The sequence below is a fragment of the Suncus etruscus genome, chromosome 1 (assembly GCF_024139225.1).
Source record: "Suncus etruscus isolate mSunEtr1 chromosome 1, mSunEtr1.pri.cur, whole genome shotgun sequence".
NCBI classification, from domain to species: Eukaryota; Metazoa; Chordata; class Mammalia; order Eulipotyphla; family Soricidae; genus Suncus; species Suncus etruscus.
The window spans coordinates 122,334,844-122,361,218 of NC_064848.1; positions in this window are offsets into that span (position 1 = coordinate 122,334,844).

Below are 26,375 nucleotides of genomic sequence, written 5' to 3' on the forward strand. Positions count from 1 at the left end.
AATTTATATCTTCACAGTCACAGACAAAGTGTACACTCCAAAGAAGTTACCAATTTATGTATAAGAGTTGCACATATTTTCTAAGTGACTATACATTATCTCAACTTTCTGAATGACTGAATCTAGAAGGCAATCATCATTGCTAGCTCTTAAAATGCTTCTGGCATAGTTCTATGTAATAGCAGAAGAAATGACCAACAGTAGTAATTTTTATCAGTTCTGCCTAGTAGAAACTTCAGGTTCTCGTTTCCAAATAAAGGTTGGAAGAGATCAGTTACTTAATAATTTTTTTTTTTTTTTTTTTTTTTGCTTTTGGGTCATGCCTAGAGATGCTCAGGAGTTGCTCTTAGATCTGCACTCAGGAATTACTCCTGGCAATATTAATGAGACCATATATGATTCCAGTGATTGAACGTAGGTTGGGTTCTTGCCTTACCAGCAATGCCATCATTCCAGTCCCATAATGTACTTTTTCATCTTAAAGGGAATTTTTCCAACTGCACTCACTATTTTTTCTTTTTAAATTTTTTTGTTTAGTAAAAAGACAATGATTTACACAACACCAATCCCACCACCAGTGTCAACTACTATCACTGCACATTCTTTTTTCCTTCCCTTCCTCAATCTCTCCCTCCTTCCCTCCTTCCCTCCCTCTTTCCCTCCTTCCCTTCTTCCCTTCCTCCCAACACATTCTTTTTTTTTTATTAAATTTATTTAAAGAAAATGCACCACATAGTTGACGTAACTGATCATAATACATTTGTTTTTAAGATGAACAAAAGCAAAGTTATTTAAAAAATAGAAAATAGAAAGAAAAAATTAAGAAATGGAAGAGAAAGGAAAGAAAAAAGTTTAGTAGCAAGTATATTTGTGAAAATTATTGTATCATTAATCAACTCATTAAAGCAATAGCAGAAGGTTTAGTAAGCTCTTTTTTAGTTTTTAAGAATAAGAGTTAAAGAAATACAGTAAAGACAATGTGAGAGTGGCAATTGTTGTTTGCATAGGCCCAGCAAAAATGGGGGAAATAGAAGAGAAAAGCCTTGGCTTAAATACAAGGAGAACTTACCCCTGAAATATTCTGGCATAAGACCAACTCTGGGCTCCAGGCATACTAGGTTGTCTAACCCCTGAGTCATTCTCTGGGATCCCAGTAAAATTTTTCCGCACAATCGCTGTTGTTGGTGTCAGGTTTCCTGTTTTCTGTGCATATTCTACAACGAAGTCAGGATGATTTGGAGCGTCCTCTAGTTTCACCTCACCATTCTAGGGTAATGCAGAGAGTCCTGCCCTAAAAGCATGTTGTTGCTGTTGCTAAGTCATCTGAGTGTTAAAAAAATAACAACCCTCTTTGAAGTAAGTTGATGCCAGGGCAGAAGTAGGGTCTTCCTTGGTAGAAGTTTTCTTTCTGGTGATGTTATAGAAAGCCATGGTTGTTTCTGTAGATGGTATCCATGGTTCAAGGATGAATGGACAATGCCTGTTCTTCTGAGGCCTAAGCCAAGTCATTATTACAGTGTTCATGGTGTAAGGTTCCATTGCATTACAAAATTCGCCAACACATTCTCTTTGATACAAGTAATTCTCACAGGTGTGAGATGATATCTCATTATGGTTTTGGTTGGCATTTCTCATTATTTTCCAGTACTTGCTGGCTATCTGTATGTTCTCTTTGTACAAATGTACAAATGTACAAATGTCAGTTTATCTTTTGCCCATTTTTTGTTTTGTTTTGTTCTTATTGCTATTGCTGACTTGCACAAATTATTTATATATGTTGGGTGTACTCAGTAGTTACTCCTGGTTCTGCACTCAGGAATCACTCCTGACAAGATCAGGGACCATATGAATGTCGGGATAGAACATGGGTCAACTATATGCAAGGCATATATCCTATCCATGTACAACCTCTCTGGTTCTGCCTACTATCCCTATTGTTTATGGTGTATATTTTATTTTATTTTATGTCTTAATGACTCAGTTTTCATTTTATTACTATCTTTGCCAAAGAAAACTTGCACCTCCTGTTACCATCTGGTACCCCCTCCTTAAAAATAGAATTTGAGACTACTATGCTACATCAGAACCATGTCTCAAAACTAGTTACTGTGGCTTCAGGCCTAGAAGTATTGTTCTGATGCAAGTGACATGTATGAAGTGAGGAAAAGAGGTAATACCCAGCCTTGAGAAGGGAAATGATAATTTTCTTCTCTACTTAATTCAGTTACCTGGAAAAGTTTGTGGGTAGGACAGGACTGATAAAGTATACCACTAACACCTGTTTAGTGTGTGCATTGGTGTCCCACAAGCTCCAGTCAATAATAATCATAAAGTTTCTGAGTCTCCCTGGTTCAACCAAGTGGCATGGGAATTAATTCCTGCCAACTAATTTTTTGGGTAGGCCATGGAATTTAGTCCGGAGTGAGAAAATGCTCTTTGCATGTAAAGAAAAATCTATCCTAGTTTTGTCCAGATTATAGTTCCCATACTATTTCTCTGCCACCCACCTCAAAACAACCTATTTAAAGCTGTTCAAAAGAAACTACAACTGAGATTTTCATGTTAATTTTAAATGCAAAATATAAAACCCCATTTAATAACTGAACTGGCTTTACACTAACATTGTCAAACTGACTTTTGTGAGCTACTCTATTCACAAAGTCCCTTATCTATTTTCTGAGTATCCATAAACTTCAGACAACTATTCTTTTGTGCTATGTTAGAGTTTTCTCTACTTGCATTGAAATCTTTGCTCAATTCTTTTACTTAATGTTCATAACCTAAAATTTCTGTTTTTCTCAACACACTCTACCTTTTTTCAGTCTATTGTAGTATTCTCTTCCTCAGAATCTAAACCTCCTCATTTTATATTAAAGTGAGAGTGTGATCTTGTTACTGATATTATTGATTTCCTTTGCTTTTTAGCATAAGAAAGCTTATGCAAATGAGCCTATAATTTTCCTCTGCTTTATTTCCAACCAGAGGCCATTTCAATTGCTCATGTAATAGTTCCACTTGGGAGCCCTTTATAAGACCTTTTGAAATTATTACATCTAATACTAAACTAATTTCCATACCTGAAAACCTACTTCACTTTTCTTCAACATATGACTAATAAACTGAATCTAGTTGGTTAATGGTTTCTTGAATTTTGCATGTAAAATTTATGGAAGTCTTTTGAGTCTTCTCTTTATTCTCAGATCCAGTAGAATATAAAACATGAGAGCTTTAAAGCTGAAATACTTGTTTTTTTCCACAATTATTTATCTCATCCAAATTAATATTATATAATTTATAATATTATATTATTTAAATTATTTTCTAACAGATCTTTTTATTTCTCATCTAACTTTTCATTTAATTTCAAAAAAGTATATAACTCTACTAGATACTGACAGGTTTAGCTTTCTAAAAGCTCTCTAATTCTTAAATAAATTTATTTCAATATTTCATCCTACTTAAAAATAACCAATATTTTGTAGATAATTGAAAAAAATTAAAATGTATAATCCTAATCTAACTTCCCCTTTATTATCCACTTAACAATTTTTCTACATTTACCTTATTCAGTCCTTTCTTGGTGTGTGTATATGGTGTGTGTGTGTGTGTGTGTGTGTGTGTGTGTGTGTATGTGTGTGTATGTGTATGTGTTTGGTTTTGATTTGGGGGTGCCATAACCAGTTGTGCAGGGCATACTCTTGGCTCTACTACGTAATCACTCTGGTGGTGCTAGTAGCCAAGAATAAGCAACAGGCATGGCAAGCTCCAGTCACTCTGGAGCATATGTAACTATATTAAACTCTATTGTTCCATGGCATTCACATGCCAATCTGCCTTCCCCATGCCAATTCTTCTCATTTTCCCTCAACTTTTTTCACCAGAACACTACCCATTCATTATCAAATTTCTAGTGAATATTTCTTCCATTACCATTAATGTTCACTAATCTCCTAAACAAAACTAATTTCTTCTTTAGTCACTCCTTTCTTAGTATTTCTAATATACTTAAATTATATAATGTATAATATTTTATTACTAAAATATATACTTACTGAAGCAAACTCACATTCAGTAAAATAAAAAGATCACTACTGGTGGGAGATGTGACTCCCTTTGGAAGAAATATGGGTCCCCATATAGTTTATATGAAGAGAGGACAGAGGGACAGCTTAGAAGTCATCCATGGCAGTGCCTGGGGAAATCTAAAACTGACAAAAGTCTCGTCTGAGTATTTGTGCAGTACTGACTTTATATGTCACCAATTCTCCTAAGTCATTAAGCCATTCTGTTAGGGTCCAGAGTCAAAGGATGAGACCACACAATTGGAGTAAAGCTGAACAAAACTTTTATCAATCTACCAACAGTCCTAAACTGACCAATAAGGGTCATCTCACAAGAGACAAACCCTGCCCAAGGTCATGAATTACATGACCTTATATAAGGAGGTTCTTGCTGCAGACGTGTTAGCGTTGCTAAGCAGAACCTTCATGGGATCCAGGAACCTTTCACAGGGAGAGAAGCGAGAGCACGAGTGGACGAATATGAAATATGAAAATGAAATAAATGAGACCACACAAAATGCATTGTATGGGGACCCTTGTCCAAGGGATGAGAGACAAATTTACTTTTCAACAGATGACTTTTTTTTAAGTACAGACTCTGGTATGCAAGGTGTCCTCAAAGAGCAGGAGAGCAGTACAATGGGAAAACAGGCCTTAAATTTACATATTAAAAAACCATTCTTCAGGTGAGAAAACTCTGCTGGAGGGCAGTGAATTCAGAGCTAGAGATGTTTTTGGTTTAACAAAAAGCAGGTTTTTCAAGAAACCTGGAGGAGAGGGACAGAGATATTTATGATGTTTATGTAGTAGCCGGAAAATAGATTTTAGGGGGTACGGAAATAATTGTTTACCATCAAGGAGCTAGACTCAGAAAAACAAGCTGTTGGTGCCAGGTTATACGAACTAGCCAGCAGGGAACTTTTGCAGGCTTTTGGTACTGACATTTCTTTGTCTGTAGGAGAGCTGAGGCTGAATTTCGATAGTGGCCAAATAGAGAGAAAATGTAATGTTACAGCCATGTTGGAATTATCACCAATGATCCATGCAAAGGGTCAAATTGACTTCACTAAGCGGGCCTTTTGGCAAATAATTCTTTTGGAGGAAGACACTGCACCAGAGAAGGAAAAAAACACATCTGGTGCACGCTTACCTTAAATGGGAGATAAAAGGTTCTAGCTTTTTGATCATCTTTAAAATGATTAGCTTATGTCTAGGGTTCATTCCTACTTCTCCCTTGTGTCCTCCCTGATAGACTACCAGATATGGCCAGGTAGCTTGGGATGGTATTAATGGAAATAAGTTTGAGAAAGCCTAACATTTAACATATGGTTCTTTCAAAATGGCGTTCCTTCTTGTTCAGAACCTAAGAGAATCCTGACATGTGGCCTTTACAAAATGGTGTCCTTTCTGGTTCATAGCCCCAAACCCCCACAATACCTGAATTCCACTTGTTTTGCACAGCAAAGAAGAAACCTATACCTGATATTGAAAAGGGAAGTCAACCCCGCTTCCACCAACCTTGGCGGATACCCCGCCCTTAAGGAAGTCATCACTACCTCGGCCCCACCTTTACCCCTACCTCACCAATGATTCGTGTTACCGTAGCGGAAGTCCAGCCCTCAAGGACTCTCCTTCCCCTCCCACTTCCCATCCTATATAAGGGGGGAACTATGGGACCACGAGGTCCTTTTGTCCCTGTTCTATTCTGGGGACACATTGACCCTGGCCATTCCGAATGGTCAGTATTAAAGCACTTTTTAGAACATATTCTGGAACCTCGGCCTCTTCATTTCTCTGCGTCAGGCAGCTAGATTAGGACGCCCGGACCTTTCAATATCTGATTTCTCTGGTATTCCTGGAACCCATACTGGAACAAGCAATTGCTATTTTCAGTTAAGAAAGAAACATTAGTCCCAAAAATTTACCCAGGCTTTCCCAATCCATTGCCTTCCCTCACAGAAAAAAATTTGAAGAGGAGATAAATAGTGAAAGTAAGTAAGTTTATTTGGGAAGTAAGAGGAGCAAAAGAGAGAAATTTGTGCTCAAGAGAGAACACTAGGTTCTCCAGAATGCAGAAAAGCAAAGTACACATCCAAGACATTTGCAAGCCATTTTCTCACAATAGGAAGAAAGTACACAACTCGGGGGAAGGTACAGGGAATGCGTAGGATTTTTTCTACTTATTTAGTTTATATACACTTTTTCTAAATGTTTTCACTACAACAACCCCTTCACTCTTACCAAAACTGTGGCTAGGCAAGAAGCCAAGGGTCTAAGTTTTGAGCTGTTGATTGATGGTCTTCTTTTGGTGCAATTAGCCTGTGTCTCTGCATTCCTAGTACACCTCCACCTAAGAATACTGCAGTATCTTCTTTCAGAGATCCATACTTGCTCCAGGATTAAATTTTTGCATATTAATGATTTCTAAATTTTCAAATGGATCTTATGTCTCTAAGCCTTCCTGATTTCGGGCTAATTTTGGTTTCATAAAGTGCTTTTTCTCACATACATCACTAGGGCCTCTCTATGTCTCTCTTTGCAAATAATTAGTTTTGACAAATGTGTTCCTGTGAAATTGACACTTCAGTGATGACAGCTAATTTCCATAACAGAGAATATTTTTTTCCGAAGCTTCCTGGAAGTATGCATATCTTGATTTCTGCTTGGATACATAAGTTTTGTATCTATTTGGTTTTTATATAAATGTAATTATGGCACACATGTGATCTATTTTTGTGCCTTTTTCTTCCTACTCTACACAATGTTTTTGAGTTTACATAGCTAAGTATTTACTTGTCTATTTTCCTATTGTTTAACTTTCAGTTTATATCCAGGTTGGGAATGAATGAATCAATATGTTACATTTTGTGCTGTAAAGGTCCGGGCGTCCTAATCTAGCTGCCTGACGCAGAGAAATGAAGAGGGCCGAGGTTCCAGAAAATGCTCTAAAAAGTGCTTTTAATACTGACCATCTCGGAATGGCCAGGGTCAATGTGTCCCCAGAATAGAACAGGGACAAAAGGACCTCGTGGTCCCGTAGTTCCCCCCCTTATATAGGATGGGAAGTGGGAGGGGAAGGCGAGTCCCTTGAGGGCTGGACTTCCGCTACGGTTAACACGAATCATTGGTGAGGTAGGGGTAAGGTGGGGCCGAGGTAGTGAATGACTTCCTTAAGGCGGGGGCATACCGCCAAGGTTGGTGGAAGCGGGATTGACTTCCCTTTTCAGTGCTAGGTAATTTGTGTGCATTGACCTGATAGAATATTGGAAGCATGCAAACACACTTTTATAATGTTGTCTTTTTTTCTTTTAATAATATTTTATTTAAACACCTTGGTTACAAACATGATTGTGGTTGAGTTTCTGTCATATAAGAGGACACCCCCCATCACCAGTGCAACATTCCCTTCACCTATGTCCCAAATATGTTGTTCTTATGTGAAACCCATGAGAATGAACTAGAAGTTTATCTCCTAAGTGCAATGTTGAGGTTACCTATTAGAGAACCTTTTGTCTTTCATTAAAAAAACTGAATACATACTTTATTCAAGAGTCAGATAGGGATAGAGACTATTTAAGTAAGATCAGTGGAGGATTTGTTGACTTGTTTGCCTCACCAAATTTCCAAGTATATCTAATAGGTTAATGGCAGCATAGTATATATGAACTCCTGTGATGCCTACTGTTTACCTTTTAAATGCAAATAAATTTTGAATGCAAAAAGAACATGAGCACTACTACTTCATAATGCTTTCAAAATCTTAATATTTCTTCTGTCTCTGTAAATTAGAATTGTATGAGAAAGTTAACATTCTTTTGATATTGAAAGGAAGTTTCAATTTCTCCTTGCCAGCTGCCAATAATGTCCCACTTTAGCTATTACCATCCTACATTCTTCAATTTCCCCAATTTTCTGCAATTTTCTGCAATTTCTCTAGTAATTCTTCAGACAGGAAGGCCACAGTTTTCATAGGGCCACAAATTATGTCCCAGTTCTAGAGGCTAGAGATGAACAGGCCTTGCCTAGTTCTTTGGTCAATTATGTAACCTAAGAGTGAAAGACGAAGCCTCAAATTCTCCATGCCAGAAGTTCCATTTGTCCCTATGAATACTCCATCCCCAAAAGCCTGGCTTATACTTTAAACATTCTAATGGGACTATAGAATTCTGCCCTATCAAGGAGGATAGTGTAATAAACAATGTCTAAGGCAAATGGCCAAACCCAGAGGACTCATACTAGCCACACTGTAGAATCCTTGCATTCTTCGTCAAGGAATGCAAAGAGTTTTTAAATACACATAAAAGAACTCACTTTTAGAACCCTCCTCAAAGATGAACCATTTTAACTTAGTCCTATACTGTTCCTCCCCACGTGGGGATTCCTTTACTTCCCAATAAAAATTTGTACATTCTAACTTTAAATCTCAGCATCATTGCTACTCAATATTTTGATGCTTGAAATTTCTGAGGTAACCTGAGAACCATGGATGACCACAGATATCTGCAGTCATGCCATCATGGCTCTGGCAATTATTAATTCTATAAATTATTAGTGGAGAGTACAAACCACACACAAAACTAACACAAACATAGCAACATGAAAAGAATCCTAATTTAACAAAACCTTCCATGGTAAACATATGGAATCCTCTAAAACTATTTTGTTTAGAATCAAAAACTCTTAATTTTCTTGTAAATCTCCCCACAAAGAAGCCATGTCTAACTTATGCTAAATTCTTCTCTGTGTACGTTTCTTTTCCTTCCTTCCTTCCTTCCTTCCTTCCTTCCTTCCTTCCTTCCTTCCTTCCTTCCTTCCTTCCTTCCTTCCTTCTTTCTCTTTCTTTCTTTCTTTCTTTCTTTCTTTCTTTCTTTCTTTCTTTCTTTCTTTCTTTCTCTTTCTTTCTTTCTTTCTTTCTTTCTTTCTTTCTTTCTTTCTTTCTTTCCTTCTTTCTCTCTCTCTCTTTCTTTCTCTCTTTCTCTCTCTCTCTCTTTCTTTCTTTCTTTCTTTCTTTCTTTCTTTCTTTCTTTCTTTCTTTCTTTCTCTTTCTTTCTTTCTTTCTTTCTTTCTTTCTTCTTTTCTTTCTTTCTTTTCTTTCTCTCTCTCTCTTTCTCTCTCTCTTTTCTCTCTTTCTTCTTTCTTTCTCTCTTTCTTTCTTTCTTTCTTCTTTCTTTCTTTCTTTCTTTCTTTCTTTCTTTCTTTCTTTCTTTCTTTTCTTTCTTTCTTTTCTTTCTTTCTTTCTTTCTTTCTTTTCTTTCTTTCTTTCTTTCTTTCTTTCTTTCTTCTTCTCTTTCTTTCTCTTTCTTTCTTTCTTTCTTTCTTTCTTTCTTTCTTTCTTTCTTTCTTTCTTTTCTTTCTTCTTTCTTTCCTTTTTCTTCTTTCTTTTTTTCTTTCTTTCTTTCCTTCTTTCTTTCTTTCTCTTCTTTCTTTTTTCTTTCTTCTTTTCTTTCTTTCTTTCCTTTCTTCTTCTTTCTTTCTTCTCTTTCTTTCCTTTCTTTCTTTCTTTCTTTCTTCTTCTTTCTTTTTCCTCTTTCTCTTTCTTTCTTTCTTTCTTTCTTTCTTTCTTTCTTTCTTTCTTTCTTTCTTTCTTTCTTTCTTTTCTTTTCTCTTTCTTCTTTTCCTTTCTTTTTTTCTTTCTTTCTTTCTTCTTTCTTTCTTTCTTTCTCTTTCTTTCTTTCTTTCTTTCTTTCTCTCTCTCTCTTTTCTTTCTTTCTTTCTTTCTTTCTTTCTTTCTTTCTTTCTCTCTCCTTTCTCTCCTGACCCTATGCTCAGAAATTGCTCTTGGCAGGCTCAGGGGACCTTATGGGATGCTGGGATTCGAACCACTGTCCTTCTGAATGCAAGGCAAACACCCTACCTCCATGATATCTCACCGGCCCTGGGCCAGTTTCTTTCTTTCTGCTTTTTGGTTAACTTTCCTTTGTTTTTAATCCTACATCTCAGCATATTTATTCAATATTTAATTCCTGAAGATACTAATGAATTTGAGAACCTCTGATAAACACAGAAACCCTCATTTCCATGCCTGTATCAAAATTACAGCTGAAAGTTCCACTTGTACAAGTATTTATTTGTACCTTGTTTTATAAGTGATGTGTTCCTGGAACTGCTATTTTAATAATTAAAATACATATAAGTAGTGTTAGTTCGTTTCTTGAAACAAAACCATATTGACCTTTTTTTTTTTTTTTTTTTTAAACAACAACAACTGAGTTTTAAATCTTGTTAACTGAGTGCTGGGGTGACTAGCAGGTGTCTGGTCTGTGAAGGAATTCACTCAGAAAAAATTTTTTTCTTAGACAAAAAGGATACTTGCAAGGAAAAGACAAGTGAGCCTTTACTCATCTCAGAAACTTAAGCCTTGAGTTTCATCTACAATGTATGCCTTGTTGTTTAGTCCTGCGAATCAGACCTGACAGTCTTTCATTGCAGGCATAGTGCTGACACACTTATCTCTTTTAGCCTTCCATTTGTATTCTGTCAAAAAATAACCTGCTAAGCATCCAGGCCATCTCATGGGAACATAAACCAGTGAGACAGTCTGGAGGGACAAGAAAGTCTAGTTTTCCCCAAGGTGGTTGCCTGAGGTAAAGCTTGAATCTTCAACAGCAAAATATAGTTCCCTGTATCCTGACTTGTGCCTGGAAGTAAAAGATATGTTAGTCAATTGCATTTTATAAGGATCAACTTGTTACCAATTCCAAGCAACAGTTGAAGATCAATTACTTGAGAGACAAGAGGTGGGTGGATGGGTAGGAAGAGTGTTTGAATAAACACTTGTTTATTGCAATCCAATACTATTGCATGCTTTCACTTTTTAATCTTTTTAGTTTTTTCTAATTATTGATTCAATTTCCTTAATAATTAATGATGTTTTACCTTCTTATGAACATACCTTTCTGAGAAACTGATGTTAATTGGTCCAATATATTGAGTGGGTTTTTTTTTTTTTTACTATTATCTTGTGATTATTTCTGTTTAGGTTAAATATATGATATTAAAATGTATTTTCTCAGAATGTCATTTTCCCTTCTTAGTTACTTAGTGGAACCTTTATGTAAGAGTATTTTATTTGATAAAATCCATTTTATTAGCTTTTTGTCTTCAGTGAATTTTGTATTCTAGCCAAGAAGTACTTGCCTATTAAAAAATCTTAGTTCATGCAGCCAAATTTAGGGGTCCTTATGCAACGACTAATAATGCTTAATTTGAGAATATAAGACTGTAGGTGCAATGTTTGTAAACAGTTATTTAGTGCTTTTTATTGGATGAATAGTGCTTAGAGATAGGGTGTGGGGAACATCCCAGGCAGTGGTCAAGGGGCCTTATGGTATTCTACTACTAACTTCAGTTTACCTTTGGCTTGCCTTTAGTCCAAAATTTTTAAATTCTGTTCTGTTCAAGATGCTTTGCATAATTAACTCTAGTTTTAGAAGTAGAGTTTATTTTCAAATAATTTTTGTATTTGGTATGAGACAAGGTTTATGCTGGATTATCACTCTATGCCTCATTTGTCATTTAGGGATTTTGTTATTGATAAGGACACAAAACAAGTAGGTAGAATCAGATGAATAAAGTTCTAAAGAAAAATAAAAATATTATTGTGATGGCACAAAGGTGGAACCTAATAGCCTTCCTTGATAACCTTGATGATTTAGGCTCTGCCTGATAACCTAGATAACTTAATAATACAGGTGACTGACCAAAGAAGACTGTGAAACCTGTAAAAATTAATAGTCCTCCCTTCTCTGAGTTGAGCCTTGAATGAAAACAATTCCCAGCTGGAAGCCACAATTAGAAATTAGGATGAGTTTTTGTATTTATGTATGTATGTATGTATGTATGTTCTATGTATGTATTTCACAGTCTGTCAGAATAGCCTAACTGCCATGAATTGTTTTATTTTGGGTATGTTCAGAAACAGGAAATTTACCTCAGAAGTATCACTTCCTAGATGGGTTGTAAATAAGAGATAAGGAAAACACCCCAGGAGCCCCTACCTCTGAGAAAAGGGAGCAATTAAGACAACCTCAAAAATTAGACTTGTCAAATTTCTCCAGGGAGTCTAGGATAGTCTAACCTCTGTGCTCTTATGATATGTCAGTGAGGTAGGAATGTGGCTCTCCTGCCTTTGTGTATAAGGTATATTTAAAAGTCAGATTCTCAAGTCTCTTTGGCCTGGGATCCTCAGTACTAAGTATTTGATAAACTTACTATTCTTTGACTATCTCTGGTGTTTCCTGTCTCTGTGTTTCTGGCCAAACAAGATAATTGTCCCAACATTCTCACTTACTTTGTTTTATCAGCCACTATTCTTTGAACTCAGTAAATGAATGCTTACCTAACCCATTTCCCTCTTTTGTAAAAAAAATATAAAAGGAGGAAGGTTTCTCTTTTTCTTTAAAATTCTCCAGGAGACAATCCTATAACCTTGGAACTTCCTTACTTTTATTATCCCTCCTTTCCCTTTCCTTAAAATTATTTCTGAATATATATATTTGATTTCCATTGGACAAAAATATGAATGACTATACTTGCTGTAATAGTAATAGTTCTTAAAAAATTGGTTTTCTTTTCTTTTCTTTTCTTTTCTTTTCTTTTTTTTGGTTTTTGGGTCACACCCGGCAGTGCTCAGGGGTTACTCCTGGCTGTCTGCTCAGAAATAGCTCCTGGCAGGCACGGGGGACCATATGGGACAGCATGATTTGAACCAATCACCTTTGGTCCTGGATCGGCTGCTTGCAAGGCAAATGCCGCTGTGCTATCTCTCCGGGCCCTGGTTTTCTTTTCTTATTATTGAATTCCTTAGGCACTATCACTGATCAGCTGATGATTATTTCTAGATTCTCTTTTATTCCATTGATCTATTTTTTCTCTACACCAAAAATCGCATTCTTTTTATTACAGAATTTTTTCTAAGGTCTTGAAATCAATTAATTGAATCTTCCATCTTTTCTTTTCCAAGACAGTTCTCAAAATTTTTCCAAGTCCTTTGTAGATTATATCAGTTTTACATTTGATGTGACAAATTACAACATACTTAAGAACTTAAAAATAATGCCATTTAATTGTTCTTATGAGTCAGGAGTCCAGACTTGGCTTATCTGGTTCTCACAGAGCTGTAATTAAGGTGTCAACTTGGGCTCTGCCTAATCAAGGCTCAGAATCATCTCTCACATGTTTATTATCAAAATGCATTTTCTTGCAGCTGTAGAATTTAGTGTGACTTTCTTCAGGGCCAATAGAAGACAGAAACCCTCCAAATTCAAGAAGTGGTGTTTCTTTTTATGTTCTTGTTTCAGAACCTTGGCATTTGTCTGTCTTAATTTCTATAGAGACAGCATTCAATATGTTAGCTATTAGGTAAAATTTAAACTGGTTTAAATTTTGAGGACCAGAGACATATAAATATGAATACATGTTTTGCATGTGGAGCATGAACCCTGGCACCATATGGTTCCTCAAACACTACTGTGAGTGACCCTTGAGCATAGAGTTTAAAGTAGCCTGAGCACTAATGGGTGGAATCTCCAAACTCCATTTTATTTGGAAAATTCTAAAACAATGTGAAAGTTATAAATGCAGTAAACATATATTCTGGATCACCATTTGTAAATATTTTTCTTTCAACAGTAAATAATTCAGCATATTATCTCTGAAAAACAAGGTCATTTTGTAATGACCAAAATTATAAAGATAAAGCAAATGAATAGCAATAAAATTCTGTCATTTAATATATATTCCATAAATTTTGTCAGGTAACACATGTTATTTTTAGCAACTTCATCTTTCCACCTAGGATTTAGTTTAGAATCTTGCATTACACTTAGCCTTTTTTTTTTTCAGTTTTCTTTTACCTAGAAGAGCCCTCTATTTTTTATTGTCATTAATAATTAGTACCTCTTGAGAAGTCCAGGTCAACTCTAGATGATTGCTTCTTTATTAAATTTAGGTCACTTGTTTGTTTTTACTGGAATACCACAAAAGTATATCATACCTTTTTCCTTTGTGGTGACAATTTTATTTATTCTTCAGCAATGACTACCAGAGGTTTCTTTCTATTGAAAAGGCATCTTTCCCCTATTTTTAAATAATAAATATCTTGGTGGGATAAAAGTTCAAATTTCACTTTATCAATTTTGCATTTTAAACTATGTTTCAATAATAATGTAATAATACATATTATGTATATATAATGTAATAATGTAGTACATGATATAATGTAAATCTATGAGAATTTGATATTTTTCTATAATATTAACTATAATTTTCTGTTACTTGCTTATGATGCAGGCAGGCAGGCAGGAGGGAAAGGAACCATCCCCACCTCCACACAATACAATGAATTAATTCTTGAGATATAATAAAACCAAAACACAGGATTTGGAGGAGTTACTTGACAAAAATCTCATCTGGCACCACTGGTAATAGAAGACTGGAATCCTTACAGAGAGAAATTACAGCAGAAACAAAGGCTAGGAAAGGATCTTCAAAGAAGACCATAAGCTACCCCAACCCTTTCCCCTGGCAGCCACCTTAACAGGTAAGAACTCTTACTTGAGTAGAAAACCCCAGTAGTGCAGGTTGCTAGAAATCCTATAAAAGACAACTTAGTAATAAAGGAGTTGCGTTGTCTAAGTACAAGGTACCTGAGCTTATATCACCCCATCTCTTTCTTTAAATGTGGACTTTCCCACTTTCCTACCAATGCCATGTTGTGTACCGGGACTCCCTCCACCTTTATTAGATCTCGTGCTCTCTTGAGCGCATTCCTCTTTACTTTTTTTCTTATCTCCCTCCTCTTCCTCAGTACCTCCAAATAATATCTGTGTTTACTTCACTACTGTCTCCTCCTAAAATTCTTTTCTCTGAGGGAAGGCAAAGAACATGAAAGACTTGAGTTTCTTGCTGGAGCAAAGCCCAGAATCCTAGATCTCCCCGGCTACTTCACTGGGTGAGAGAGGGGTAGAGAGGAAGCTGCAGGTTTCCTTCGTGGGTCTGTTGTCTTTCTCCTTCCCACTTCACATGAAGTCACCTGGGAACCTTCATGATCACCTGTTTGTAATATCTGTTTGTGGTAACCATCTTTTAAAACATATACTTCTCTTTTGCGTATTGTTATATTCGTAGGGTCTAGCAGAGTGTGAAACAAATAAATAGTAATAAAATAATGATATGCAAGGGCATTTGCCTTGCATTCGCTAACCTAGGACAGACCAGGGTCCCCGGCGTCCCATACAGTCCCCCAAGCCAGGAGTGATTTCTGAGTACATAGCCAGGAATAACCCCTGACTGTCACCAGGTGTGGTCCAAAAACTGAAATAATAATAGTAGTAATAATAATAATAATAAAAAATAAAAACAAAATTGCATTTAGAAAAATTTTTTAAATAAAATAACTATAAAATTGTTTAAGGGCTTATAAAGCTTGTGAAACTTCATTTTAAACACTTTATATGTTTTACAAATAGTTTTCCATTATTATTCCTTAGAGAGCTAGAGATGCTATTTTTCTACACTGGGCATTTCTTTCTAATACACATTTTGTATTCTAAACCACGCAGACCTGTAGGCATAAAGACAGTAATGGAAATGGAAATCCTTCCTGTTGAATAATAGGCCTGAGTTTTTTTTTTTTTTAAGAACAACAAATCTAGTTGATTGATAGTAGCATCTCATCTGTAATGATCTGTCCAATGTTAGACAGTCTTCCTGCAGATTGGTACAGAACACTGAACATGTTTTAGACTTGTACTTTGTCATTCAGTTAAAATGGAAACATGCTGTGTGGAAAGCTATTAGAAATCATTCTTTGTAACATTTTTAAAGTCACATATTAGATTTTGCAATGGTGAAATTATTTTTATTTTATACTTGACTTTTTTGTGTGTGGCAAAAACTGATTTGTATACATAACAGTTAATTACATTTCTAGCTCAATACATCCTTTGTGTCTTTTTCCCTGCTCTCCAATGTCACCTATTTTCTTCCTACTCTACTAAATATTATGTTGTAACTTGAAGTATGTAATAAAATATTAATTATTTTGAAAGCAGGGATTCTTTTATTCTCCTAAATATGAAAATTCGTTATATTCTATGAAAGAGCAATAACCTTTCTGTTAACAAGTCTAGCAAGTCAGAATTCCCTTAAATTTAATACAAGATTTATCTATTCTATTGTGTTCATACACTTAAATATTATTTCAAAGCTATGAGTCCTATGGGATCTGATGAGTTGTAATACATACATAGCCTATTTTATAACTTTGACTTCTTTTGTGTATCTGAGAAGAATTTCCAATTAGTCTTAACATTCCATCTCTACAAAATGAAGGAGAAGGAGCAATGGCTGCCATAGAGTACTCCATGTTTTTGATAGGGTCAGTTTTACTCACTAACACCACTAAAATGACTGATTTTTACCATTTTTATAGTACCTGAGAACTGTCCATAAATAGAAAGTAAAATTGGAATTTTCTTTTGGTTCACTCCAGTGGCACTCAAGAATCTATTTTCCATGTGGTTCTGTATATTCAATCATTACTGTTGCTGAATTGAAGCTAGTTTTCTCTTCAGCCTTCTTACATGGTAGCAATATACAAATTACTATACCAGATGTGTATCTTTTTTTTTTTTTACCTTTTATTGTGACCAAAGTGCATTACAAATCTTTCACTGCATCATTTATGGTACATAGTGAAAATGAATGAGGGGTATTCTCACCACCAGTGCTGTCCTCTCTCCACCCCTGTTCCCAGTATGTATCCCATATCTCCCTCTGTTAATCCCCCAGAATGCTAGTGCAACTGGTCTCTACCTTACAGCTTGTTGTAGATTGAGCATCCATTCCACCGTCATTGGAGATAAAAAGAATAAGAAAAAAGGAAGAAAAAAAATTTGGTAACAACTACCAAAAAAAGAAAGAGAGAAAAAAAATGGAAGAAAAAAAAATGGACCCGGCAAATACAAATAAAAATAAATCACCAAATAATAACCACAAGAATGAAAAAGAAAGAGAAAAGTGGAAGAAAAAAGAGAAGGAAAATAAAGTCAAAAACTAAAGTCTATATGTGGACGTGACTTTCTGCACTGACTCCAAGCCGAAACCATAAACATATATGTGTGTGTGTGTGTGTGTTGTGTGTGTGTGTGTGTGTGTGTAGTATATAGCCCCTATCATGTATTGCCTCTCCCCTACCCCTGTATCTTTTCTACCCCCTCATCTCCCAATCCTGATATATTCTTCTAATTTAACCATTTTTTTCCCTTAGTTCTTAACTCGGTAGGCACCAAGACCGAACTCCTGCCCCAACAGACCACCTTCCAGCTCCTCAGTGAAAGACACCATCTGGGTTCCCGTTCTCATGCCTTGGCAAAGAACTACAACCAGCACGCCTGCTGACTCATGCTTGATGGCCCCTCTCACTCCCACCAAATCGTGGACTGTTGCATGATACAGGAATCAGATTCAGCAAAACCCCCACCTCAAGGACACTATAAGGTTCCGTAATGCCACAAAGCATGCTTCAAACTCAATTACAAGGTCTGGGATACGAAAAGTACCTTGGCTTTTACTCCCCACAAGAATATATCAAAAGACCTAATTTGGTATCTTATATTGCCTATGGAAGCTCAATACCTGTATAATAATACATCTTAAGATGTGTATTCATAAATATACAGGTAGCCTCCTCTACCACTTTTTTATTCGAATACTTTTTCTTTTTAACTCAGTTTTATTTATTTGTTCTATTTTAATATATACATTTTTTCTCTATTCTTACCATTTTTGGTGCTGCTTGGTACAAAAAGCCTTGGCTGGGATAAAAGCTCAGATCAAAACCAGACCACAGAGACTGTGTGTGCAGCCTGTCATCCTTACCCAGAATAGCACCAGCAACACAGTATGACACCATACGTTTTTGTATGGGCACAGTAAAAGAAAGGGAAACCATAGACACAGAAACAAGATCTTATCTTCTAGAGATAAGAACTCACACTTTTTATAGCAGAAGGGAGCCTCCTATCCTGAACATGTGTCATGTGGATACAACGCAGTCTCCAAGAGATTGGGCAGTGTTAGTCCAATCCCAAATTCCAGATCCCAGATGTAGAACTGATACAGCTCCAGGCAACACCATCAGGAACTAAGCTCCATTGGGAGATTTATAACACTGCTCTGGCACCAACTTGTGCCAGTTTTGATATGACAACGAGGAAAGGAAAACTTGACCTAAGACCAGGTTGTCCTATCACATCACCTAACACTAAATGGAAATCAGAAGAGATATCGTCCTTTGAACTGTGAAAAATAAGAGCACCAACAAAAGAAAACTGACTTTGACAACCGTGACTGAACAGAACCTACCTTGGGACCAGTAAGGAAAACCCTACCCCAGGCATATGTGTATCTTTACTTTTCAATATTGTACTTTCAATATTATTCCTTCATGAAGCTCAGCTTTGATTCTTATATTATCACACCCCTTTAATCCAGTAATCTTCATTTTTAATGGTCTCTTTATTCATCTTCCTGACATTTACAATTATCAAATTAAAATACACAAGATCAATATTTATAACTATAAAATAATAATTATATCACATATAAATTTAAAGTTTAAATTTAAGCATATCATAAATATATTAATTATCATACTAACTATATTATAATTAAATTTATATATATTTATAAGATTAGGCAATATTTTTACAATTGATGTTTTTGGTACACAAGTTAATGTGCTTTCACCACTACAAAAGTTCTCAAGACCTTCCATTGCTGTCTTCGTTTTGCATCCAGTCAGCCTATCTTCTTTCCTTCCTTCTCAATAAGCTTCCCTTCACTAGTTGGCAATTTCAAGCTTATAGTCAAAGTTTTAGGTTGATGGTTTTCTTTTTTTTGACCATTTTATACTATCAATTCCTTCTCTTGCTAATTTTTTATATGCCATATATACATGAAATCATCTGGTATCTGTCTTCCCTCTTGACTTATTTCACTTAACATAATACTTAGATTGATTTCACTTAATACTGTGTCTTCTAGAATAATAAATGAGTTATTTCACTTAATATAATGTTTGTGTACTTAAGTTAAAATCTAGCAAGAGAAATCTTTAAATCATATAGAAGTTCTACTCTTACTATTTTGAGATATCTCCATACTATTATCATAAAATATAGGCCCAAATGATAATCCCATTAATAGTAAATAGTTATTGTTTCCTTCTTCTTCTTTTTTTTTTTTTTTTTTTTAGTTTTTGGGTCACACCCAGCAGCACTCAGGGGTTACCCCTGGATCTACGCTCAGATATCGCTCCTGGCAGGCTCAGGGGACCATATAGGATGTTGGGATTTGAACCACCGTCCTTCTGCATGCAAGGCAAATGCCCTATCTCCATGCTATATCTCTGGCCCCTGTTTTCTATTTTTTAATATATGCTGTTTTCACTGTTATTAGTAGCTATCTCATACTGTTTTGAAAAATTTTAGTGGTCTTCGTTTTAGGTCTAGTCAAGTTCTTGTTTGTCTAATCAATCACTCTTTAAGAGATCTGATTTAATTTTGTTGTTGTTGTTGTTTGGGTCACAAATGTTGGCACTCAAGTGTTATTACTGGTTCTGCACTCAGAAAATGCTCCTGACTCAGGGGACCATATGGGATGCCCGAGATCAAATTCACGTCTGATCTGAGTTAGCCACGTGCAAGGCAAATGCTTCTACCACGCCAGCCCCAAGATCTGATTTATTTGTATGGTTTAAAATTATATTATGTGACATTAGTTTTCAAAGTATAGCTCAAGAACCAAACCGTCTCTTGACTATTATTATAACCAAGTTTTCTCTTACCTACTCTCTATTCAGATGTCTTATAGGCTTCTATATTTCAGGTCTCTAAGACTGGGTTGTTAATTTTGTTTATACATTTCCTTCATTCTGTCTTTTTTTCACATTCAATTTTTCCCTTTAAATGAATGTGAAGGGCCCTGAATGCCACATATATCTACCAGACAATTCTGTCAGCTGTAAACTTCCCTTGTGGTTTGTTACTTGTCTAGGTCTTTGGAAGAAAGCAAACAAATAATAGCACTAGTTTGAAATGTAAACTCAGTCTTTGCCACATGCTAGTGTAACCCTCAATTTACATGTCTTTACAAGGCAAATTAAATCAAATATGCCAAATTGGTAGTTGTTAAACTCCAGCGTTTTAGCAAAAGTAGAAGAGGTAGAAAAAATTTGTCTTGAGTATAACTTTCCCAAAATCTGTAGCTCTATAGATCATTTATTATTTCTAGCTATTTGTTAAGTAGAAACAAAGTTTAGAATCAAGAATATTACTATAAGTTTTATTCCTATATCATCAACAATTTATCAGAACTTCGTAGTATAATAGTTTACATTAAGTGTATAATTGAATATATTACCTAAGTAAAACTGAGAGGAAGTAATATTGAAAGAAGTGGTGTATAGTAGAATTTTGAGTCCTGAAAGCAATTTTGACTCAGAAAACTGAGTAATTGCAGTGTTCTGCTAGGATGGATCTTAATGTCTCAGATATATTCTCTTTGTACTTATTCACAGAACCATCATGTTCATATAGTGTGACCAAATCTTCAGTTAAAGTAAACTCTTTCCCATTAATCCAAATAGTAAATAATCAATGGCCTCTTACATGAAGTTTTTTTTAGTCCATAGCCTAGCAATTGACTTTAATAAAGTGCAACTTTATATAACATTGGATTCAATTCAATTCAAAGACAGCTTGAATAAATGATAATTATTACTGGCAAATTTTTAGATATTACAATAATAGAGAGACCTTGGAAGTAAATCTCTAATAATGGACTTAAATATATAGTCAATAAAAATAAGCATTAAAAGTTTTACCTATGACATCTGGACTCATATACTTGAGAAATGTTTCTTCGAGAAGCATACTTTTGAGAAATGTTTCTTTGAGAAACATACTTTGAGAAAATGTTTTCTTTATCTATAGAAAGAATTTGGTTTAACTATAACTTTCTATATTTTTATTTATTCATTTATTATCTTTATTTTAAAGGTTAATGGCTAGAAGTTAATGGACATAACTCTTCTGTGTATCACTTGTAGTCTTAAAAATGTTGATACTCAGGCTATGGTATATCAACAAATTCTTACATGACAATGACAACTGTATCATTCACCTAAAAAAATAACTTAAGGATTTAAGTATGTTATACTATCCTATGTAGGTATAAAGTATACATTTGGGGGGGGGGTTGGTCACACCCAGCAGCGCTCAAAACATCCTAAATAAAGGGTTTCTTAGTTTATATGGTCCTGAATTTCAGAAGCTCTGTACATTAGTAAGGGAGCACATAATATGTGTGACATTTCTATTTTTATAGATATCTACTAAAAACCTTGCATTTTTTTTGTTTTTCAGGGTGTTTATTTTACATAATAGTTTTCAGATATAAATGCAACTTTCTAATTACATATGCTTATGGTGTTGTAACCAATGAAGTTCAGAGTTATTTTATAATTGTAAAGAGTAAATTTTGCTCCTTGTGTTTCTTTTAAATGTGTAACTATGTTTTTTTTGGCCACACCCAGTGATTCTTAGGGGTTACTCCTGGCTATGTGCTCAGAATTTGCTCCTGGCTTGGGGACCATATGGGACACCAGGATCGAACCCAGGTCCATCCTGGGTCAGTCGCATGCAAGGCAAATACTCTACTGCTGTGCTATTTCTCTGGCCTCTAAATGTATAACTATTTAAAATGAGTTTGGGTAGTCACAAAGATTAAAACTGTAGAGTTAATACAGACAGTGTAGTTTAATTTTAAATACATAAATAACTCGGAGTCTGGTGATTGTTTAGAATCAAGTTGCATGCATTAATATCAGTTAGATATTGACATTTCTTTCTAGTATTCTATGTCCATGATTTTGTATCAATTATTATGAGGAAAGAGGTAGGTAAAGATTACTTTAGAATTAATATTCTTACCTAATCTAGCAATATTTTTTGATACTTAGCTGATGTTTAATAAATGATATCTTCTAAAAATTAAATAGAAAATTTTATTTCTCTTTAAACTTGATTGATTGATTAATTTTTGGGCCGCACCTTGTGGAGCTCAAGAGTTACTCCTGACTCTGCACTCAGAAATCACCCCTGCAGGCTAGGGGATCAAAATGAATGCTAGAAATTGAACTGACCTCTCCTTGCTCATCCACACTTTGCAAGGCAAACACCTTACTGCTGTGCTATCTCTCAGGCCCCTGAATTGAAAATTTTTAATTTTCTTGTTTGTTAATACATCATAGGGGAACATATATTTAAATATTATAAATATTTCCCTAACTCTTTTGAGTATGTCCAAAGCATTTAATATTATTTTTCTAAGGAATAGGAGATAATGTGTCTAAAAGTAAATACTGAGATCTCTATGCCAATAATTTTACCATATTGCTGATTAGTAAAACTTTTTTCTTTCCACATTTTTAATCTACTTCTTTGTCCATGTAGTGTGTGTTTGTATGGTATAGTATAGCAAAAAAAATTCCATGATGATAAAATTTAATGTCTACTCTAATACTTTCAATATTGATGAAGGAAGATTCAGAGCAATAGCACAGTGGATAGGGAGTTTTGTCTTGCATGTAGCCAACCAAGACCAACCCAGGTTTGATCTCCAGGATCCCATAAGGTTTCCTGGCCTACCAGAAGCGATTTCTGAATGCAGATCCAGGAGTAACCCCTGAACCAGGTGTGGCCCCACAAGAAAACAAACAAACAAAAACATATGAAACAAAATATGTTATTTATGTAAAAAATATATATAAAGAAGAATTATTGGGGGGGGCAAACCTGGTGGTGGAGTTATGAAATGCTGGAGTTTCAACTTCAATCTCTTGCATGAAAAGCATGCCCTCTCAGTATATTGACCTATATTTAAAGTAAATATAAATCCAGAGCATTGCATATGAAATGTTAAACCAAGAAAAACTTAAGAAATTGGTGTCAAAATAAGACTGAGGCTACAACATGTAAGATCAGCTGAAAACAAGCTCATCTGATAACAGAAACCTGCACACATGAGATTTTGGCTTCTTTATTCCATGAGTTGTGCAAATTATATTTTGGCCAGATACTAGATATCTAATGTGCCTAAAATAAATGTTTATTTCTGGAGCCAGTGGGCCTGTGACCTTCCAGCACTGATTTGCATGTAGTATTTTTGTTTTTGTGGAGTGAGAAAGATATTCATTTGAGGCAGAAACACCAGTCAGTAAGAGCAATAGAGAAATGAAAAGTTTCATTAGTCACCATTGTCTTAATCTTGAGTCGGTTTGAAAGTTTCATATGGAGATTAATTTACATCATAAATATGAGCTGTGTTTAAATGGTATCATTCAACTATGAGGACAAGTGTTAATACTTCCAGGTTTCAAAGCATTAAATTTCTTATAAAAAGTGATCTACCCTTCTCCTAGCATTATATCTATTAGGATAACTTTGACATCATGAGGGTACTCTTCAAGAAGAAAGAATAGTGTTTCCATGATTATACTAGAAAATACTACAGTAACCAGGAATGACTCTGAAAATGATCATTCAACTATAACTATTGTCAAGATGACTAAAATAGTAACTAGTAATGTTATTATTGACACATACATGTGTGTTGAGTTCTAGGAATATAGAAGTTCATAAATAAAATTGAAATGGCCATTCATATAATGTGGTTCAAGACTTCACTGCTTTGACCTGCCATTCATCATAATGTAAGACATAGAAAGGGGGTTCTTTTCTCTAGTACCAGTGTAGATTATCCATGCTCTTGACATCTTTAAGTGTAGCTGTTAAATTGTGAGTAAGGGCCTGTGAGAATGGGACTTAAAAGGGGTAGTGCTTATTGCTCATTGCTGTCTCAATTCTGTAATTCCACTATGCTACAAGAACGTAAGTTTCACTATGACAGGCTCAGCCTGACCAGAAGGTGACTAGACCCCAGGCAAACAGTGAGTTCCTCAAAGATAGACCACCAAGGAATGCAGGGACCAATAAATCTACCTAATCACACATGAGAAATCACACGATTTCCTTTTCTGCTTTTCTAGCCAACTAGTTTGAAACCCCCTGAACCCTTTATAATATGTATGTATGTATATGTATATACATACATATATGTATGTTTATATATATGTATATAAAAAAGGGCCTGCGAGCCCATTCTGTGGGGTCACCACATTATGTAAGATGTGGCCCCAGAATACTGAAATAAACTCCCTTGCATTACTGAACATGTCCTCATGGTCTTTGGGAATCACATCAAGTGTCTGGAGCCAACAGAGCAAAAGAATTAAGATAGATGATCTAGAGATACTGCCCCCAAACAAAGAAATACTATGTGTGGTGGGACAAACAAACAGCAGCATATAGAAGGCCAGTTCTGGTAACTGATAGCTTTTGGTACAGAAATGCATACTGTTGAAATAGAGTATAAGTGGTAAGGCATTGACTGGAAATTTGATCCCTTGTAAGGGGCCTGAGACCCTGTCCTGTGTTGGTCAAGGCTAGTAGGCTAGGCAACTAAATTCTAAATATAATTCAATTTATGATATAGCTTATGAGAAATGGAAATGCTTAGATTGCACATAGGATTTATCACAATGGAAGTTTAAATGCCATCAAATAAAAATTTTATAAACCATAAAAGCTATGTAGACCAGACTGTCACATTTGATCAGACAATTTGATTCAGGAAAAAAGATAAAATGCCTAGAACAAATGGACTGCTTTTCCTTTAGGCAATTTTCCATAATCATCTGAACTGGCTATCTAGGACAGATGCAATTGTTTTGACAAATGATTAATTTATTGAAGTGCAAATTAAAATATTCATTAAATTAAAATACCCTTAATAAAAATGCACAATTATGTAGAGCAACATCCCACATATGTATACCTGGGAAGGGACAACTACTTCCTCAGAAAGTAGTATCAAAGCTACTGAAATGTTAGCTTATATAACAGCCAAAACTACTAAGTTGAGGTTGTGCAAAATTGTACAAATATATAGCGTTGGAATGTGAAAAATGTTTTACACACTGATCATCACAAATTCTCAATACATGTACACAGATTGCAAAAATTTAAATAAATAACGTAAGAGGAAATGATTTCAAAATATAGGTCTAAGTGTCTAAATAATTTTTGGAACTTTCTAGGATTCACAAATATATACCAATTAAATATTTTCAGAGAAATTATCAATATAAATCCTTTGAGTGTAAAGTCATTCTCTTCTTTTATTTCTGGGTTACATCTGACAGTACTCATGGTCTTATTCCAGGCTCTGTGCATAGCGATCACTACTGGTGGTTCTAGAACCCATGAGGGTTTACAGAGCTCACACCCAGGCCAACTATATGCATAAAAAGCAAACTATGCACTCTTCTATCTCTCTGACTCCTAAAGTTGTATTTATTCTTTATTACAATGCTGAACAGAGTTCTTTAAAATTAAAACCTGTTCTAATTTAATCTCCTAACCACAATGCTTTCTTTAAAGTGATATCAGAAAAAAAAAATTCCTGTCTCATCAAGACTACCAATCTTAGTAATAATAGAGAAATGCATGCTTTAAAGCAATGATGTAACCCTGATACTATCAGTTTATTATAATCCCATCTCATAATTTCCCATAAACATTCCTTGGAATACACTTTATTTAAATTTTTTCGGGGCCGGAGAACAGCATGGAGGTAAGGTGTTTGCCTTTCATGCAGAAGGACTGTGGTTTGAATCCCCGCGTCCCATATGGTCCCCTGAGCCTGCCAGGAGCAATTTCTGAGCATAGAGCCAGGAGTAACCCCTGAGCATTGCCGGATGTGACCCAAAAACCAAAAAAAATTTTTTTTCATTAAACATTTCATATGTCTGTTAGGAGATGTATATCAGATCTTTAAAGAACATAATTCTACTTATACAGTCAGTCTCAATAGTAATTAATTGAACTTAATGAAACCTCTGCATTTCATAAAGGAAACCATAAGTACAAACAAAAAGTAGTTAAGCATGTAAATTAGATTTCAATTGCCATAACCATGATCAAAATTCAAAGGAATATCTTATATCTCATGGACAACTAAGATATGGAGGGGCAAGTTACTTTTATAGAGGTATAAGTACCTAATTGTGTACTTGATAGTATTATTTTTTTTAACTTATGTAAGGACTTACTACACACTCTTACATTGGCAGAATCTTCACCTATTTGCCATAATGTAGAACTTAGAAGATAGGCCTTTATCTCTGAG